Consider the following 19,802-nt stretch of genomic DNA (forward strand, 5'->3'; position numbering starts at 1 on the left):
GCCCAGAGGCCTCCAGACAAACCTGAGAAACAATAAAGTGTCTTTTCTCACCAGAAACTTGTGTTGCTTCCTCCTTTTTTGTTGCTGCGTGTAGCTCAGACAGAATACGCAATGGTCAGTTACCTGCTTTGTAGATTCTCCAGTATATGAACAAATTCTTCCCAGCAAATCTCCTTCCCAGTGTACAGCGGTGATGAGACTTTTTGCAAAGAAAATTGACAAGTTTATTGTTTAAGAGGAAACATCTCCTGAGGAAATACACGTACAGGCAGATTCACAATCACTCTATGTGGTTTCAACACATGCCCACCTCCAAACACCCTTGTTTACACAATCTCAACCATCTAAATGATGCAGTTGCTTCTGAAGACACTGGAATGTGGCCAGCGCTTTTTCCTGGGAGATCAATCTCTTGCTCTGTGCCCCCAGCCCTCACTGCCTGTAGGGATCCAGGGTCAGGGTGCCTCTCCAACCAGAGCTGGCAAGAGAGCTCCACCTTCATCAATTAGGTTGTTCCTCAGCAGAAGAATTATCCTTGAATATTGACAGTTTTTATTGGCTGTTCCATGTACCTGTGATTAGAGAGAAGAAAAGAGTGTGAGGGTGTTGCCATCCTGTGTTCTGTCCACTAAGGCTTCTGTGATGTGGTTTTTGTCCTCAGAAAACTGAAACTCTTTAAGTCAATGGTCCCACAAAAAAACAGAGTGTTCCCCTGTTGGAAAGGCTGGACTATTTCATGTAAGAGCTCTCAGTTTCAATTTGACCAACAGTTACAAAATTCTTATTCAAAGAGGAGGAAGATTGCTGAGGAAAATACCTACTGTTATATGTAATAACTGATGCTGTCTTCTAAAATATCCTTTTGAATCAGGTCTGTGTTAATAATAGTTTTACCCTCAATATAGCCCCAGCCAAGGCATTGTATACGTAAGTGATAATGTACATTGTCAGATTTCTGTAACTGTATTCAACTAAATTAAAAATAAAGAAGTGAAGGAACACTCTTATCCCAGATAAAGACAGATGCGCTTACCTTCAGGGTACCCAGAGCCTGTTCCTCAGCCAAGGCATGGGACAGCTTCTCCACCGGGTCTTCATGGGAGCTAGAGGGACACGGTATCAAGACACTGATGAGGCTGCTCAGGAATCATTCGGCATTTTTTTTTTTTTCCTGATGGGAACATGGGGTGGAATGTATGCTTAAGGGAGGTTAGTAACTATGGACTGAGCTGCCGTTGAATCATCCTCTACGCTGGAAGAAGGAGAGCAAAGGAGAGGAATAAGAAAGAAATGAAACAGATCTTCTGCATTTTAACTAATGAGAACCTAACCATTGGGGAAAAAACAAACACTAAAATGCATGCTAGCTTTCCATGACAGGGACCCTTGACCCTCCTGCCTGTTTTGAGCTTCTGCTAAATCATCTATGTCTTCTGGATTTCTTCCAATATCACTGCCTCCCTAGGATCCACAGCTGCAGTTATTGTGTTTACCAAGTCTTCTATGAGACTTTGTTTTTGATTAAAAGCAAACTCTTTTATTTTTTTCTCTTTATTTTTTAAAATTTCTTATTTTTATTTTTTCCATTTATTTTTATTAGTTGGAGGCTAATTATTTTACAATATTGTTGTGGTTTTTGCCATACATTGACATGAATCAGCCATGGATTGACATGTATTCCCCATTCCGATCCCCCCTCCCGCCTCCCTCCCCATCCCATCCCTCTGGGTCTTCCCAGTGCACCAGCCCTGAGCACTTGTCTCATGCATCCAACCTGGGCTGGTGATCTGTTTCACCCTTGATAGTATACTTGTTTCAATGCTATTCTCTCAGAACATCCCACGCTCGCCTTCTCCTACAGAGTCCAAAAGTCTGTTCTGTACATCTGTCTCTCTTTTTCTGTTTTGCATATAGGGTTATTGTTACCATCTTTCTAAATTCCATATATATGCGTTAGTATACTGTGTTGGTCTTTACTTTTCTGGCTTACTTCACTCTGTATAATGGGCTCCAGTTTCATCCACCTCATTAGAACTGATTCAAATGAATTCTTTTTAGTGGCTGAGTAATATTCCATAGTGTATGTGTACCACAGCTTCCTTATCCATTCATCTGCTGATGGGCATCTAGGTTGCTTCCATGTCCTGGCAATTATAAATAGTGCTGCAATGAACATTGGGGTGCACGTGTCTCTTTCAGATCTAGTTTCCTCAGTGTGTATGCCCAGGAGTGGGATTGCTGGGTCATATGACAGTTCTATTTCCAGTTTTTTAAGGAATCTCCACACTGTTCTCCATAGTGCATTCCCACCAACAGTGTAAGAGGGTTCCCTTTTCTCCACACCCTCTCCAGCATTTATTGCTTGTAGACTTTTGGATAGTAGCCATCCTGACTGGTGTGTAATGATACCTCATTGAGGTTTTGATTGCATTTTTTTGATAATTAGTAATGTTGAGCATATTTTCATGTGTTTGTTAGCCATCTGTATGTCTTCTTTGGAGAAATGTCTGTTTAGATCTTTGGCCCATTTTTTGACTGGGTCATTTATTTTTCTGGAATTGAGCTGCAGGAGTTGCTTGTATATTTTTGAGATTAATCCTTTGTCTGTTTCTTCATTCGCTATTATTTTCTCCCATTCTGAAGACTGTCTTTTCACCTTGCTTATAGTTTCCTTTGTTATGCAAAAGCTTTTAAGTTTAATTAGGTCCCATTTATTTATTTTTGCTTTTATTTCCATTCCTCTGGGAGATGGGTCATAGAGGATCCTGCTGTGATTCATGTCGGAGAGTGTTTTGCCTATGTTCTCCTCTAGGAGTTTTATAGTTTCTGGTCTTAAATTTAGATCTTTAATCCATGTTGAGTTTACCTTTGTGTATGGTGTTAGAAAGAGTTCTAGTTTCATTCTTTTACAAGTGGTTGACCAGTTTCCCCAGCACCACTTGTTAAAGAGGTTGTCTTTTTTCTATTGTATATTCTTGCCTCCTTTGTCGAAGATAAGGTGTCCATAGGTACGTGGATTTATCTCTGGGCTTTCTATTTTGTTCCATTGATCTATATTTCTGTCTTTGTGCCAGTTCCATACTGTCTTGATGACTGTGGCTTTGTAGTAGAGCCTCAAGTCAGGCAGGTTGATTCCTCCAGTTCCATTCTTTTTTCTCAGGATTGTAAAAGCAAACTCTTTTAGAGGACTGTATTCAATCCTACCTTTACAAATAGCTATTATCAATCAAGTGATAATTTTCCCAGTCATTTTCCAAATAAAATGTGCATGTCCACTGAGTTAATGGCTGTTCGCACTCACAGAAGTCATACATTTATTTTTTTTTCCATTTATTTTTATTAGTTGGAGCCTAATTACTTTACAATATTGTAGTGGTTTTTGCCATACATTGAGGAAGTCATACATTTAATCATACAAGTAGCTCCGGAATGAGAGCAATACCCCTTTTCCCTTGGCAGCCATATTCTCCTGAAAGAAAAGGGGGGAATGAGAGAGTTAATTCTTGGGTAGGTTGATAAGGAGTCCAGGGCCCCAGAAAAGGAGGAAGGGGTCTGGAGCCCTCAAGAAGGAGAAAAGGACAAACTTTTTTCCTACATTTCTTTATTTAGTCACATAAGACTTTTTTTTTTTTTTGAAGGCCAGAGCTAAAGATTACATGAGAAAACAACTCATCTTGCTCAGTCAGTTCAGTTGCTCAGTCATGTCTGACTCTTTGTGATCCCATGGACTGCAGCATGCCAGGCCTCCCTCCCTGTACATCACCAATTCCCAGAGCTTACTCAAACTCACGTTCATCAAGTCGGTGATGCCATCCAACCACCTTAACCTCTGTCATTCCCGTCTCCTCCTGCCTTCAATCTTTTCCAGCATCAAGGTCTTTCCCAATGAGTCAGTTCCTTGCATCAGGTGGCAAAGTATTGGAGTTCCCAGCTTCAGCATCAGTCCTTCAAATAAATATTCAGGACTGATTTCCTTTAGATTTGACTGGTTTGATCTTGCTGTCCATGGGATTCTCAAGAGTATTCTGCAACATCACAGTTCAAAACCATCAATTCTTTGGCTCTCAGCTTTATGGTCCAACCTCATATCCACACATGACTAGTGGAAAAAGCACAGCTTTGACTAGACAGACCTTAGTCAGTAAAGTAACATCTCTGCTTTTTAATATGATGTCTAGGTTTGTCATAACTTTTCTCCATTAGCCTCTTAATTTTTATCTATTAGAGGGCAGACAGAATGAAAACCACAATCACAGAAAACTAATTAAACTGATCACAAGGATCACAGCCTTGACTAACTCAACGAAACTATGAGTCATTCTGGGCAGGGCCACCCAAGACGGACAGATCATGGTGGAGAGTTCTGACAAAACATGGTCCACTGGAGAAGGGAATGGCAAACCAGTTCAGTATTCTTGCCTTGAGAACCGCATGAACAGTATGAAAATCCAAAAAGATATGACACTGAAAGATGAACTCCCCAGGTCAGTAGGTGCCCAATATACTACTGCGGAAGAGCAGAAAAATTGCTCCAGGAAGAATGAAGAGGCTGAGCCAAAGTGAAAACAACGCCCAGTTGTGGATTTGACTGGTGATGGAAGTAAACTGTGATGCTGGTAAAGAATGATATTGCATAGGAACCTGGAATGTTAGGTCCACGAATCAAGGCAAATTGGAAGTGGTCAAACAGGAGATGGCAAGAGTGAACATCAACATTTTAGAAATCAGTGAACTAAAACAGACTGGAATAGGTGAATTTAACTCAGATGACCATTATATCTACAACTGTGGGCAAGAATCCCTTAGAAGAAATGGAGTAGCCCTCATAGTCAACAAAAGAGTCTGAAATGCAGTACTTGGTTGCAGTCTCAAAAATGATAGAATGATCTCTGTTCGGTTTCCAAGGCAAACCATTCAATATCACAGTAATCCAAGTCTATGCCCCAACCACTAATGCCAAAGAAGCTGAAGTTGAATGGGTCTATGAAGACCTACAAGACTGTTTAGAACTAACACTCAAAAAAGTTGTCCTTTTCATCACAGGGTGCGGGGAGCCGGCCTGACTGCTCAGGCCCCTTCGCGGCCCTGAGAGAGATCAAAAGGTCCCTCTCTGTCCCGCCACCCCTGATTTGTTAAAGTGCAAATTGGCCTTTCTCACCTCCCTCAAGGAAATCGCTGCAGCCACCATTTGCCCATTTTCCTGACTCTGATAAGATTATCGGGCTCCTGTGAATGGCTTATGTCTAGGTAGTCTTTACCTGATTGTAAGACCCTGGTGCCATGCTCTGCTGGAGTTAAGATAAAACTCCTGAGCTAAAACTAGTGTCTGCAGTTCTGCACGTATGCAAGTCTTTGATCTAAAATTTGATGAATCCTGTTAGTATATATATGTATGTTACCCCTCAATAAAGTCGTCGGAATCAGTCACAAGCTGACTCCGTCCCTCTCAACCCCATCTTTCTTAGTCTTTTTATTTCTCAGGTGCTGTGGTGATTGCATCCTCGACCTGTTCATCTAGCCGGCAGGCCCGGCAAGTGGCGCCTGAACAGGGACGTGGGCGGATCCCAGAGCACAGCCACCCAAAAATATTGAAAGTGATCCCGGGAGAAAGCCTCACCTATTCAGGTATCGTTGGAAAACTGTGGGTGGAGAGGGTATATAGTTGAGAGTAAAAATTATGGGGCAAAGTAATAGTAGGCAGTTCTTTGTTTCTATGTTAAAAACTATGCTAAAAGCTAGAGGAATTTCTGTGTCTAAACAGAAACTAGAAAGATTTCTTGTCTTTGTGGAGGAAACTTGTCCTTGGTTCCCAGAGGAAGGAACTATTAGCCTTGAAACTTGGGTAAAGGTGGGAGAAGAAATTCAAACAGTTTATACCCTCTGTGGACCAGACAAAGTTCCTCTTGATGCTTATTCTCTATGGACTCTAATAAGAGATTGCTTAAACCCAGAACACGAGAGTAGGAAATTTGAAACAGCCTTGAAACTTATAACACCCAAGTGTTCAGGTGCCCCCCAACGGGTAGCGGAGCACATATATGACTCCCCAATTGTTTCAGGTTCCAGAAAAAATGATAATGAGACTACTGCTCTGGAACAAGACTCAGATTCGGAACTTTCTCCTGATGAGGAAGATGATTTAAAAGAGCAGGCTTTTGAGCATGACAAAGAAGGATGGGATGCCTTTATAGTAACTCAACAAAAGAAGAAAGACCAAGGCTCCCCTTTTTCTGAACTTAGAGAGATGCTAACATCCATGTCTCAGAGAATGGAACAACTAGACTTATCGCCCATAAATACAACTAAGCTGTCGCATTCTAAAACGACATCCGTTGTAGCCGGTTTAGATCCTGACCCGCTGCCGCCGCCCGTTCCGCTCCCTCCCCCTCCTCTCGCAGAAGCGCCTTTGATTCCAACAGCGCCAGTATATGTTCCATCTAGCCTAAAAAGGCCAGTACTTTCACCACTACAAATGGCTGTGAAAACAGCCCGAGAACAGGGTGAAAATCTTGAGGGATCTTCTATGATTTTCCCTGTTTTTCAAGATGCTAATCATCGGAGGTATCATGAGCCTCTGCCTCTTAAACAACTGAAACAAGATTGCGCCCAATACGGGCCTACTGCGCCGTTTTCTCCAGCCATAACTGAAAGTCTTTCATCTCAGGACTTGCCTCCTAATGGTTGGAAGGCAGTTGCGCGAGCCTGTCTCTCAGGAGGTGATTATCTCTTGTGGCGCTCAAAATACGGCGAGGTCTGTAACATCATTGAAGACCGTAACCGCCGCAATGGGCTGCAGGTTACTTTTGACATGCTAATGGAGGAAAGACAATTTAGAGACCTCAATCAACAACTGACCCTTCCTCCCCTAAAATACTAAACGATGAGGGGCGAGCTGCTCTGACATTAATTGAAAAGGCCCTCTCTCAGCATTTTGCTACCTACTGTGATTTTTCTCAACCGTGGGGACTATATGTGTTTCCCTCTAAACATACCCCGACGGCAGTGTTATATCAAAATGCTCCCTTACAGTGGATCCATTTACCTGTATCGCCTTCAAAAGTTCTTACTCCTTTTTTTGATTTCATTAGCCTCCTCGTTGCCAAAGGAAGGCGTCTTTCCAGAGAAATGTTGGGAGCCGATCCTGCTTACATTTATGTGCCCTATACCAAAGAACAGCAGGAATGGCTTTTTCAGTTTAATGACTCGTGGGCTTTGGCCTTTTCCTCCTTTACAGGTCAAATTATTAATCATTTACCTTCTGATAAACTTTTGCATTTTGCCAGCCAGCATTCATTTATTTTTCCAAAGAATGTTTCTAATGTTCCTATTCAAGATGCTCTTACGATCTTTACTGATGGATCCTCCAATGGAACTGCTGCCTTTGTGGTTAATGATACCCCTTTCTCCTGGCAGACGAACTATACATCGGCTCAAGAAGTAGAACTTTCAGCCGTCCATAAAGTATGCTCACGATATTCCTCACAGTCTTTTAATTTGTTTACTGATAGCAAATACATTGCTCATGCTTTGCAATATATAGAAACTGTTCCCTTTATTTCTACTGTGAATTCTAACATTCAAAATTTGTTACGTTCAATTCAGTCTCTGCTGCAACAGCGCACCTTACCCTGCTTCTTTGGACATTTACGTGCCCACATGGGCTTCCTGGACCTCTGTCTATGGGAAATCAGATGGCTGATTCTCACACTAGAGTTTTTCTTTCACAGGTGGAAGCAGCACAGCAGTCACATGCGCTACATCACCAGAATAGTAATACTCTTCATTTGCAGTTTCAAATTCCTCGAGAGACTGCACGACAAATTGTTAAATCTTGTTCTGTTTGCCCTAAGTTTCTCCCAGTTCCACATCTTGGCGTTAATCCTCGCGGGCTTCTACCGAATCATCTTTGGCAAATGGATGTCACTCATGTCCCTTCCTTTGGTCGTTTAAAGTACGTTCATGTATCTATTGACACCTTTTCAGGATATATTGTGGCATCCTTACAGACTGGTGAAGCCGCAAAACATTCTATCTCACATTGTCTTTATGCTTTTTCCATTTTAGGCACGCCAAAGATTATAAAAACTGATAATGGCCCCGGCTATGTTTCCTCTGCTTTCAAAAATTTTTGTTCCTCTTTTTCTATCACCCTAAAAACAGGCATTCCTTATAATCCACAGGGTCAAGGCATCGTGGAACGTGCTAATCAAACTTTGAAACTACAGCTTCAAAAAATACAGAGGGGGGAGCTCTACCCCCTTCTACCCAGAAATTACCTTAATCACGCTTTATATATTTTAAATTTTTTAATTTTAGATAAAGAAGGACATTCAGCCGCGCAGAGATTTTGGGACCCTCAGATTTCCAGCAGAAAGCCAATGGTCTTGTGGAAAGACCCGCTGGATAATAACTGGCATGGCCCAGATCCCGTGTTAATTTGGGGGAGGGGTCATGTATGTGTTTTTCCACAGGATGCCGAAGCACCGCGCTGCCTCCCGGAAAGGCTGGTACGCCAGACGGAGGAGATTACTGAATCAGCAATTAGGTCGGCTGACTTTACAGCAGAGGAATCTTCTCCCAACAAATCAGCAGATGCATGAGTTTATCCTTCAAGCAAGGAGGATGGCTGCAGAGACGGCCCAACCTCGATACGCGCTGGCTTACATCGCCCTCGCTTTGGCATGCGCGATAATGAATCAAGCCTTCCCTCAGGCTGAAGCCAATGCTTTCGTTTCCTGGGCTCATTCTTATGCTGATTTTTACAATGAAACAGCCTGCTGGGTCTGCACAAGCATGCCTTTATCGGTTACAGAAGGATTACCCTGGTGGGTGCTTCCCTTTCCAAAAAATGAAACTTCAGCTTTATGTGATTTTTTAAAAGAATATCAGAAGAAACATCGAAGCTTAATTACAGTTAATTTTGATATAGATTCTCAATGCTCTGATCCTTTACACGCTTCTTCTTTTTATTTTAATGTAACACAAAGTTATCAGGAAATTGTTAATGCGTACTTATATTACGAAAATAGATCTGTTTCTTCTCCTAATGATTTTAATCGATTTGAGGGTGACTACTATCAAGTTTGGGATGAATATTTCTGGATGACCCCTGAAAAAGGACAGCTACTGACCCCTGCTGACATTTGCTGGGAGCAAAAGACTCATGTACCAACATTTGGAGGCCGAGAATTTCCAGGATATCACATGAAACATATGGGACTATTGCCTACCCACAAATGTAAGACTGTAATGGATGTAACGTTTATTGTCAACAAGTCTGTTATTTGGCCAGGGACAGATTGGGAAAATAGCCCTGGTATAAGATGGGTAGCCCCAAATAACACTCGATGGATTTGTGGATACAACCTTTGGCCCTGGCTCCCTGTAGGATGGGTGGGGAGATGTACCCTAGGGTTTGTGTTTGCCCCTGGGAGAATTCATAAGCAAAAAATTAGTCAACCTGTTAATTTACCTTATGTTAAAGCCCGATGGTCACGCTCTGTTTTTCATTGGTATGATTATTTAGCCTCAATTTTCGCGCCCTCTTTAGGAGCCACTGATATTATGCTCAGGGTAGAGGCTTTGAACAATTTTACAAAACAAGCTTTGACAGATACTAGAAGAGCTTTAGAGGCTCTTAATGAAGAACAAAAACAGATGAGAAAAGCCGTTCTACAAAATCGTATGGCTCTGGATATTCTAACAGCCTCTCAAGGGGGAACATGTGCCTTAATAAAAATGGAGTGTTGTGTATATATTCCTGATTATTCCTCAAATGTTTCTGATGCTTTAGAAGATATGAAACAACAAGTAGCCGCTATGGATTTTTCTGACTCCAGCATTTGGAGTCAGATATCTGCCTGGTTTCATAGTGGTTGGTGGAAATCTATAATTTTTATCATTATATGCATATTGTTATTGCTGTGTTTTGGCCCTTGCATTTGTCAATGCATATCTGAGATGATAAATAAAAGATTGCTGATGTTTTCCCGTTTGCAAACGCGGCCATTTCCTTCGAGGGAGATATAATGGCCATTAGTCAAAAGAAAAGGGGGAGATGCGGGGAGCCGGCCTGACTGCTCAGGCCCCTTCTCGGCCCTGAGAGAGATCAAAAGGTCCCTCTCTGTCCCGCCACCCCTGATTTGTTAAAGTGCAAATTGGCCTTTCTCACCTCCCTCAAGGAAATCGCTGCAGCCACCATTTGCCCATTTTCCTGACTCTGATAAGATTATCGGGCTCCTGTGAATGGCTTATGTCTAGGTAGTCTTTACCTGATTGTAAGACCCTGGTGCCATGCTCTGCTGGAGTTAAGATAAAACTCCTGAGCTAAAACTAGTGTCTGCAGTTCTGCACGTATGCAAGTCTTTGATCTAAAATTTGGTGAATCCTGTTAGTATATATGTATGTTACCCCTCAATAAAGTCGTCGGAATCAGTCACAAGCTGACTCCGTCCCTCTCAACCCCATCTTTCTTAGTCTTTTTATTTCTCAGGTGCTGTGGTGATTGCGTCCTCGACCTGTTCATCTAGCCGGCAGGCCCGGCAACAGGGGACTAGAATGCAAAAGTAGGAAGTCAAGAGATACCTGGAGTAACAGGCAAATTGGGCCTTGGAGTACCAAATGAAGCAGGGCAAAGGCTAACAGAGTTTTGCCAAGAGAATGCACTGGTCATAGCAAACATGCTCTTCCAACAACACAAGAGACAATTCTACACCTGGACACCACCAGATAATCAGTTCTGAAATCTGATTATATTCTTTGCAGCCAAAGATGAAGAAGCTCTGTACCGTTAGCAAAAACAAAACCAGGAGCTGACTGTGGCTCAGATCATGAACTCCGTATTGCCAAATTCAGACTTAAATTGAAGAAAGTAGGGAAAACCATTAGACTATTCAGGTATGACATAAATCAAATCCCTTACAATTATACAGCAAAAGTGACAAATAGATTCAAGGGACTTCATCTGATAGACGGAGTGCCTGAAGAACTATGGAAGGAGATTTGTAACATTGTACAGGAGGCAGTGATCAAAACCATCCCAAGGAAGAGAAGCACAAAAAGGCAAAATGGTCATCTTATAAAAGAGGCCTTATAAATATAGCTCAGAAAAGAAGAGAAGTGAAAGGCAAAGGAGAAAAGGAAAAATATACTCATCAAAATGCAGAGTTCCAAAGAATAGCAAGGAGAGATAAGAAAGCCTTCCTCAGCGATGAATGCAAAGAAATAGAGGAAAACAATAGACTGGGAAAGACTAGAGATCTCTTCAAGAAAATTAGAGATACCAAGGGAACATTTCATGCAAAGATGGGCACAATAAAGGACAGAAATGATATGGACCTAACAGAAGCAGAAAATATTAAGAGGTAGCAATGATACACAGAAGAACTATACAAAAAAAGATCTTCATGACACAGATAACTATGATCATGTGATCACTCACCTAGAGCCAGACATCCTGGCATGTGAAGGAAGGTGGGCCTTAGGAAGCATCACTATGAACAAAGCAAGTGGTGATGGAATAGCTCAATTCCAGTTGAGCTATTTCAAATCCTGAAAGATGATGACTGGTTTGATCTTGCTGTCTAAGGGATTCTCAAGAGTTTCTGCAACATCACAGTTCAAAACCATCAATTCTTCAGTGCTCAGCTTTCTTTATGGTCCAATCCTCACATTCATACATGACTACTGGAAAAAGCATAGCTTTGACTAGACAGACCTTAGTCAGTAAAGTAACATCTCTGCTTTTTAATATGCTATCTAGGTTTGTCACAACTTTTCTCCATTAGCCTCTTATCCTTATCTGTTAGAGGGCAGACAGAATGAAAACCACAATCACAGTAGTCACGTATGGATGTGAGAGTTGGACTATAAAGAAAGCTGAGCGCTGAAGAATTGATACTTTTGAACTTTGTTGTTGGGGAAGATTCTTGAGAGTCCCTTGGACAGCAAGGAGATCCTAATAGTCAATCCTAAAGGAGAGCAGTCCTGAATATTCATTGGAAGGACTGATGCTGAAGCTGAAACTCCAATACTTTGGCCACCTGATGTGAAGAAAAGATTCATTGGAAAAGACCCTGATGCTGAGATAAAACTGAAGGCAGGAGGAGAAGGGGATGGCAGAGAATGAGATGGTTGAATGGCATCACTGACTTGATGGAGATGAGTTTGAGCAAGCTCCAGGAGTTGGTGATGGACACGGAAGACTGGCATGCTGCAGTCCATGGGGTTGCAAAGAGTTGGACATGACTGAGCGACTGAACTGAACTCAACTTCTTCCAAGGAGCAAGTGTCTTTTAATTTCATGGCCGCAGTCATCATCTGCAGTGATTTTGGCGCCCAAGAAAATAGTCTGTTTCCACTGATTTCCCATCTATTGACTGTGATGGGACTGGATGCCATGACCTTAGTTTTTTGAATGTTGAGTTTTAAGCCAACTTTTTCACTCTCTTTCACTTTCATCAAGAGGCTCTTTAGTTCCTCTTCACTTTCTACCATAAAGTTGGTGTCATTTGTGTATTTGAGGTTATTGATACTTCACCTGGCAATCTTGATTCCAGCTGTGGTTCATTCAGCCCAACATTTTGCATGATGTACTCGGCATATAAGTTAAATCAGCAGGGTGACAATATACAGCCTCGATGTACTCCTTTCCCAGTTTGGAACCAGTCTGTTGCTCCATGTCTGGTTCTAACTGTTGCTTCTTGACCTGCATACAGGTTTCTCAGAAGGCAGGTAAGGTCATCTGGTATTCCCATCTCTCTAAGAATTTTCCCCGTTTGTTGTGATCCACTCAGTCAAAGGCTTTATCATGGTCAATGAAGCAGAAGTAGTTGTTTTTCTGGAATTCTCTTGCTTTTTCTATGATCCAACAAATGTTGGCAATTTGCTTTCTTGTTCCTCTGGCTTTTCTAAATCCAGTTTGAGCATCTGGAAGTTCTCGGTTCACATACTGTTGAAGCCTAGCTTGGAGAATTTTGAGCATTACTTTACTAGCATGTGAGATATGTGCAATTGTGAGGTATTTTGAACATTCTTTGGCATTGCCTTTCATTGGGATTGGAATGAAAACTGATATTTTCCAGTCCTGTGGCCACTGCTGACTTTTCCAAATTTGCAGGCATATTGAGTGCAGCACTTTCACCACATCATCTTTCAGGATTTGAAATAGCTCAACTGGAATTCCATCACTTCCACTAGCTTTGTTTATAGTGATGCTTCCTAGGGCCCACTTGACTTTGCACTCTAGGATGCCCGGCTCTGGGTGAATGATCACACCATTGTGGTCATCTGGGTCATGAAGATCTTTTTTATATAGTTCTTCTGTGTATTCTTGCCACCTCTTCTTAATATCTTCTGCTTCTGTTGGGTCCATATCATTTCTGTCCTTTATTGTGCCCATCTTTGCATGAAATCTTCCTTTAGTATCTCTAATTTTCTGGAAGAGATCTCTAGTCTTTCCCAGTCTATTGTTTTCCCCTATTTCTTTGCATTAATCAAGTATATACTGCCTTCCTTTGCATTGGAAAAGTATATAATACCTTGCTTTGCATTGAAAATGTATGTAACACCTTGCTAAAAACTAGCAAGAAGGCATTCTTTCTACCCTGTTCTGATGCCTATGTCAGAAGCTTTCTCTGTCTCTTTTATAGTTTAATAAAACTCCATTACACAGAAAGCTCCTAGTGGTCAAGCCTGGTCTCTGACCCTGGATCGAAATCCTCTCCTCCAGAGGTCATGAATCCCAGAGTAGCACATGTCTCGCAGCCATAAACTATAGTCGCCAGGTTACATCCTGACCCTAAAACTCCTCTTTTCTTTCCCACAGCCACTTCACATGGCCAATGCCCTTGGACACCAGAAAACTGCGTGGCAGATAATGAGGATTCGGAGGAGAGCAAGAACATGAAGGTCATTTATTTCCTCTTCCATATTAAAAAAATTTTTTTTCTTTTTCTGGTCCATAGACTCTTTCTTGTAAACCTTTCCCATCTCCTCTTTCCATCTTTTTATGATTATCATTCTGGAGGACCTTCTCTCTCATAGGCACTTGGGATCCTGGGAGCTTATATAAAATCTATGAAATCTGTCTGCCGCCCTCTTCCCCCACTTTCTTAGCATCGCCTTGGCTCCTGACCTCAGGTCTGCACCATTGAACCTGGCTTTGTCACCATGAGTGACTTGAGGCTGAAGTCAGTAGGTCTGGACCGATGCAGCTGAAGGGCCCCCATGAAATTTGCACTGCCCTGGTCTATGCCATATGGATGCTTTCCTGCCCTGGGAGGCTTTGGACCTGCCTGCCTGATCTCTTCCTTCCAGTTGTCAAAACACTCTCTGCTCATGTCTTTGAGGAATGTTTTTGAGGATGTCAATGGTGATGATAAAGAAAAGGATCGGAAAGAGCAAGTGTGAACGTGAGGCCTGGGATGAAAAGGTGAGGCAGACAAGGGCATGTGTCTCCATCACGTCCCCAATTCTCTTGTTGGTGTTTCAGAAACATTGGCAAAAACACTGGAGGCAGCTGTTGAATATGACCACAAAAGTGGAGACCGGAGGGTGGTAATAATCTATGCAGATTTGAGGATGCCCTGAGCACGTCTCCCCAGAGCACAGGTCCCCATCCACAGATGCCCCCGAGATTGTTGGGCTGGATCCTCTGGCAGCTTTATGTTCACAGGGAGGTGGGAGGGGCACTGTGGGGCCACCATGTGTATGAGTCCAGGAGCTGCTGTTCCAGCATGTTCTCTTTGAAGATTCCCACTGGCGGGTTCCTCATCTCCCTCTGCAGGACACAGCTCTGCTCTCCCAACCCCCTAAAGGCATCAGGAAGCATCCCTAGTTCAAAAGCAGTTGTAGTGAGAGGTTGGGGTGGACCCACCCCGCCTAGTCCTAGGCTTCTGGGAATAGAGTGGAGGAGACACAGGTGCCAAAAGCTCATGCAGGCAGGGAGTCACCTTGCAGCTCTGCATCCTTGTGGGTGCTCCTTGGTCCTGAGGGTCCCAGCCAGACTGAGAAGGAACTGAGCCTGGGGTCCCTCAGCATCTGGAGCCCTGGGGGCCCTGGGTCACCTCGGGGCACCATTTCTCAATTGGAGTTGGAGGTTCCATAGATTCTTCTGTGTATGTGTCCAACTCCAGCTAAAGAAATACCAGAAAGCAGCTCAGTGCCGTGTGCACTCGGAATGAGTGGCAGGATTCAAGTCACTCATGTTCCTTTTTTTTAAATTCCAGTTCTTTCTGTTTTTCCTTTGTAAACCCAGACATGCTTCTGCTCATTTTAATTAGATAAAATTAGCAAGGAGATTAAGGTAAAAGGAGAAATGAAAAATATTTAAATGTTTGGTAGAATTTACAAAAGTGAATTGAACAATGATGTACAAGAAAGAATGCAGAGAAACAGACACATTTGAAACGTTCCTCAGATTTCATATGACTTAAACCAGTCTCCAGACAAGGGGAAGAAGAACTCTCTTCCTCGCCATCTTGAATTGTAGATTTGGGGGATGTGGAAGAACATTCTCCAGAAACAACTTCCTTCTCCTTCTCTTTAGATGTCACCAAGAATAATGAATCAGTCAGTATCATTCTCGAATGGCCCACACTGCATCCAATTCAAACCACTCACCTGTTGCCTGTTTGAATTTATTTGCAAGCTCTCTGGAAATTTTTCCCCTTTTCATTTTATTTTTCTCCCTACTCTCTCTCCCCATTGAGCCAACAGGCCAATGGGGCCAATCAGAAAACCAGACCAACAACATGCTCCAGCCCCTGTGGATTTTCCAGGGGCAAAGACTTCCCAGTTTCTTGTTTGCATGTTATGAACAAGTGGTTACTTGATAACACAGACATACATAGGTGCGCTCTTGCATTCCACCCCGCCCCCCCCCCATTTTTGGTTTCTTTTTCCTTTTTGCAGAAAATGCAAACAAAAGAAAAGCAAGGTTTTCGATTGAAGGTACATCTCTTCTTCAATATGAAGACATTAATGAATTGATTGGATCCCCCATGCAGTGGTCAGCAAGGTCCTTTGGCAACTGAGGGAACATCTTGAGTCTCAGGAGCTGAGGTTTGTTTGAAGAAACTCCCTATACAAGTCATGAGCAAAGGGAGATAGATGTGTGGGGAGGGAGAGGGCCCCTGGGTGTTAGGAAGCATTTAACAAGAGGCTTCCTGTGTGCTATTTTGGATCTGTCAGGAACCCTCTGGCCCTTATTGATTCCTGAATATTCAGGAATTAAGAGGAGAGGCATGCCTTTCCCGGGGCTGAGGAATCCAGGCATTTCTCATTACAGTGATAAGTACCCTCTTCCTTTTTATGAGCCAAATGATAAAAGGTGATTGTTTGCAACTCTCTCTCTTTGATAGGGATCATCTTATGTTTTCTAAGTCTGGTATTTTAATCTTTGTCTTTGCTGAGAATAACCACCTTGTAAGACAGTATATATGCTCATGCCATGTTGATTAAAACACCTTTGCTCCATCAGAGCTTTGGTCCCTGGGTCTTTTCTTTCTCTCTCTCTCTTTTTCTTTCTTTCCTTCTTTCTTTCTTCTCTCTCTCTATTTCTGGCTAATTCCTTGGAGCGCGGAGGCCCGCTGAGCTCACTTTCTTGCCCGGGCGTCTAAGACCCTCTCGAGAAGGTGCACTGCACCTTCACCCACTCGAGAGGGCGCCTGGTTTGGTGCCTACGTGCAGCAGCGCGAACCCTAAGAACAGGACTCTATTGGCTTTCCTCGTAAACCAAGGGATGTCAACCTCTTTCTCTCTCTTACTTTCTTATCGTTGACTCCGGACCACCAGGTTCCGGTCCATTAAAGGACCAACACCTGGGGAGGAGGATGAAAGGAGAAAAGAAAAGAACGTTATTGGTGAGGAAGAAAATGAGAAACTGCTTCTGTGTCTTCCCCCGAAACTCCTTCCCTTTCTTCTTGCTGAAGGATGATTCCAGCCCACCTGGGGTGTGAGCTGAGTTTACTCTTGGGGTCTTCGATGCATACTGTTTTGTCTTCACTTCCACTGAATATCACCTTTGTGTATTTTTATCATTACATATTTGGTTCCCACGGCATCTTAATTTTGCATCAGTCACTGAGAAATGAAGGTTGCCTATTAGGGATAGGTCCAGCTTATTCTTCATTATGAGAATGCATTTCTTAGGTGAGAAGCCAGTCTCTCCAGAACATTCCACAGTGGTCAACCTCTGGTTCCCCCTTGAGCCTGGTCCTTTTCCTTCCTCTCCTCCCCACAGAAAACAAGAGTTGTCATGCCATTGCCATTGGTGACTGACCCATCTGCACCCTCATAGACAGAATGCTGTTCAGAATTGCCTTCTGATGACCTGCCAAGGTGACCCCTATTCTCAGGAGGTCTTTTGATGTCATCTGGGTGACCAGCTGGAGGGACGTGAAGCCGGCAGTGGGCAAGCTGTCCCTGTAGTGGACCATCTTGATGGCGCTGAGCCAGTCACTCACGGTGGTGAAGGCCGTGAAGTCTGGGATGAAGCAGAGGAGCAGGGGCTGGGAAGGCACTGTGATGATGGTAGCCACAGTCTTGAGACTTGCTAGGTTCCAGATCATCTTGTCCAGGGTATTGACACTCTCTGCAAAGCAGGGCTGACTGTCATGGTCCTTCTGCCAACAGTTCAGCATGAGCTGGTGTAGAGCAGCTGGGCAGTCCGTGGGAGGGGACAGCCGGTAGTCCTGCTCAATGGCATTGACAACATCTTGGTTGAACGTGTCCCAGTAGGGTCTCTTTCCAAATGACGTGACTTCCCACATGACAATCCAGTAGCTCCAGAGGACTGGCAGACATGAACTTAGAGTTGGCCATGGCCTCCAGAGCCATCCATCTCACGGGGATGCTGCCTCCCAAGGAGCTGGTGTGGGTGGGATGTGAGGTGTCATCCTGGAGGTAGTGGGAAAGGCCAAAGTCAGACACCTTGCACACCAAGTGACTTTTGATCAGAATGTTCCTTGCAGCCAGGTCCGGATGCATGTAGTTCATCTCCACCAGGTACTTCATGCCCACGGCGATGCATCCCTTCCAGCTGGATCACCATGAACTGTCCGTAATTTGCCTGAGGAAAGAATCCAAAGCACCAAACTCTGTGAACTCCGTGATGATCATGACCGGCCGGCTCTTGGTGACCACACCTTCCAGATGAATGATGTTGGGATGGTCAAACTGCCCCATGATGCTCGCCTCGCTTGGAAAGTCCCAGAGCTTCTTCGAGTACCCAGCCTTCAGCATCTTGATGGCCACATAGATTTCCCTCTTGCCCGGAAATTTCCAGCACCCCTTGTGCACCTCTCCAAACTCTCCTGCTCTGATGACCTCTTTGCTGTACACAGCTTCTTTGCTGTAAGCATGTTTCCTGCTGCAGACAATGGAGATGGCCACCACGAACACCACCCCAGCTGCCACTGAATACCATGCCAGGCTGCAGGCCATCGATCCATACAGTGTTGGTCTGGCTCCTGGCCATGAAGGAGTTGAACTTATTGTGTTCCTTCTCATAGTACCGGATCTCATAGTCCAGGATGATGCCATTGGGCTGCTCCAGCTGTGGCCATGACAACATGGTGCTTCTCATGGTGGCACTGACCTGGTGCATGATGGAAACAGTGGACGGGGTGAAGCCTCGGACTTCGTCTCCATTGTCTTCTCAGTCTGCGTCTTGCCCTCCTGTGGGTAACATTCAAGGTCCACCTGAACAACATACCCTACCCCCAAACCCACAATTCTTCTATTTTTTATTCCAATTCTGTCATTAATAACATATAACTTGTTTTATTACAGTTTAAAAACAGCATCTTCTGTAAACTTTAATGTTGAGATACACTAAACATATGCAATATATATTTTTATTAAAATAGCAATTAATACTTTAAAATCATAAACATCAGAAGAGTTTGGCTGGGGGTTAGAAAGGATTATTAGGGGAAACAGAGACTACTGGTGTCTGTCCATTTCTGATACACAGGTCTCAGGAGCAGTTGTACTGAGTGTAGGATGGGTGGGCAGGTTCCCCCACTCCCCATGGCATCTGACTTCCTGCTCCTCTCAGGGCCCCAGGGGAGGGAGGACTTGGCCCTTTAGTCCAAGATCCCAGAGCCCCCATTCCTCTGCCTCAGTCTCACTGTCCAGGGGAACTGTCAGTTGAAGACTGCTGGCCAGATACCCAGGTGGAATTACTCCTGTGGGACCTTTCTAGACACTCCCTACTAACAGACAACTCCCTCAGCAAAGAGCAGCAAACAGACCCAGTGCCTGTGGACTGACCGCCGGGGACATCAGGGCCCAAGGTCATGTCTAGATCCCGAGGCTGTTCTTGGGTCCTGCACAGCCTCTCCAGAAAACCCTCTTCTGTCTGACTCTGCACCTCCCTACGGACTCCATCACCTGTGTTTGTGTTGCAGGCTCTGGTCTCAATCCTGGACTCCAGGCTGGGCCTTTCTAGAGGATGGAGCCCACATGCCATCAGGAGCCTTATCTGGACCAACACTGAGAGAGGGCTCACTGCTCATCTCCTGAGGCCTGTATTCAGTACAAGCTCAGTTGTTTGGTCGTATAGATTTAGTTTTAGTTTGATCTACAGTTTTTTCTATTATGTGTGTTTATCTTCTATATGTTCAGTTATGTATGTTTGTTCTGTATTTAAAGTTTCTTTTATTAAAATTTATTTATCCATCTAGTTGCCTTTAAAATAATTTTCCATAAAATCAAACACACATAGAAAGCACTCTGAGAAGAGGTAGGACTCAGTGGATAATTATAAAGCAGTCACCCTAGTGTCGACTGCCTCTCTC

General features: G+C 43.6%; 1 pseudogene; it reads right to left on the reverse strand.

The window, feature by feature from the left end:
- Window positions 1-17,255: 17,255 nt before the first annotated feature.
- On the reverse strand, window positions 17,256-19,303 carry LOC133074482 (ephrin type-B receptor 1-like; annotated as a pseudogene).
- Between the last annotated feature and the right edge of the window lie 499 nt (window positions 19,304-19,802).

Source organism: Dama dama, chromosome 20, assembly GCF_033118175.1.
Source record: "Dama dama isolate Ldn47 chromosome 20, ASM3311817v1, whole genome shotgun sequence".
NCBI classification, from domain to species: domain Eukaryota; kingdom Metazoa; phylum Chordata; class Mammalia; order Artiodactyla; family Cervidae; genus Dama; species Dama dama.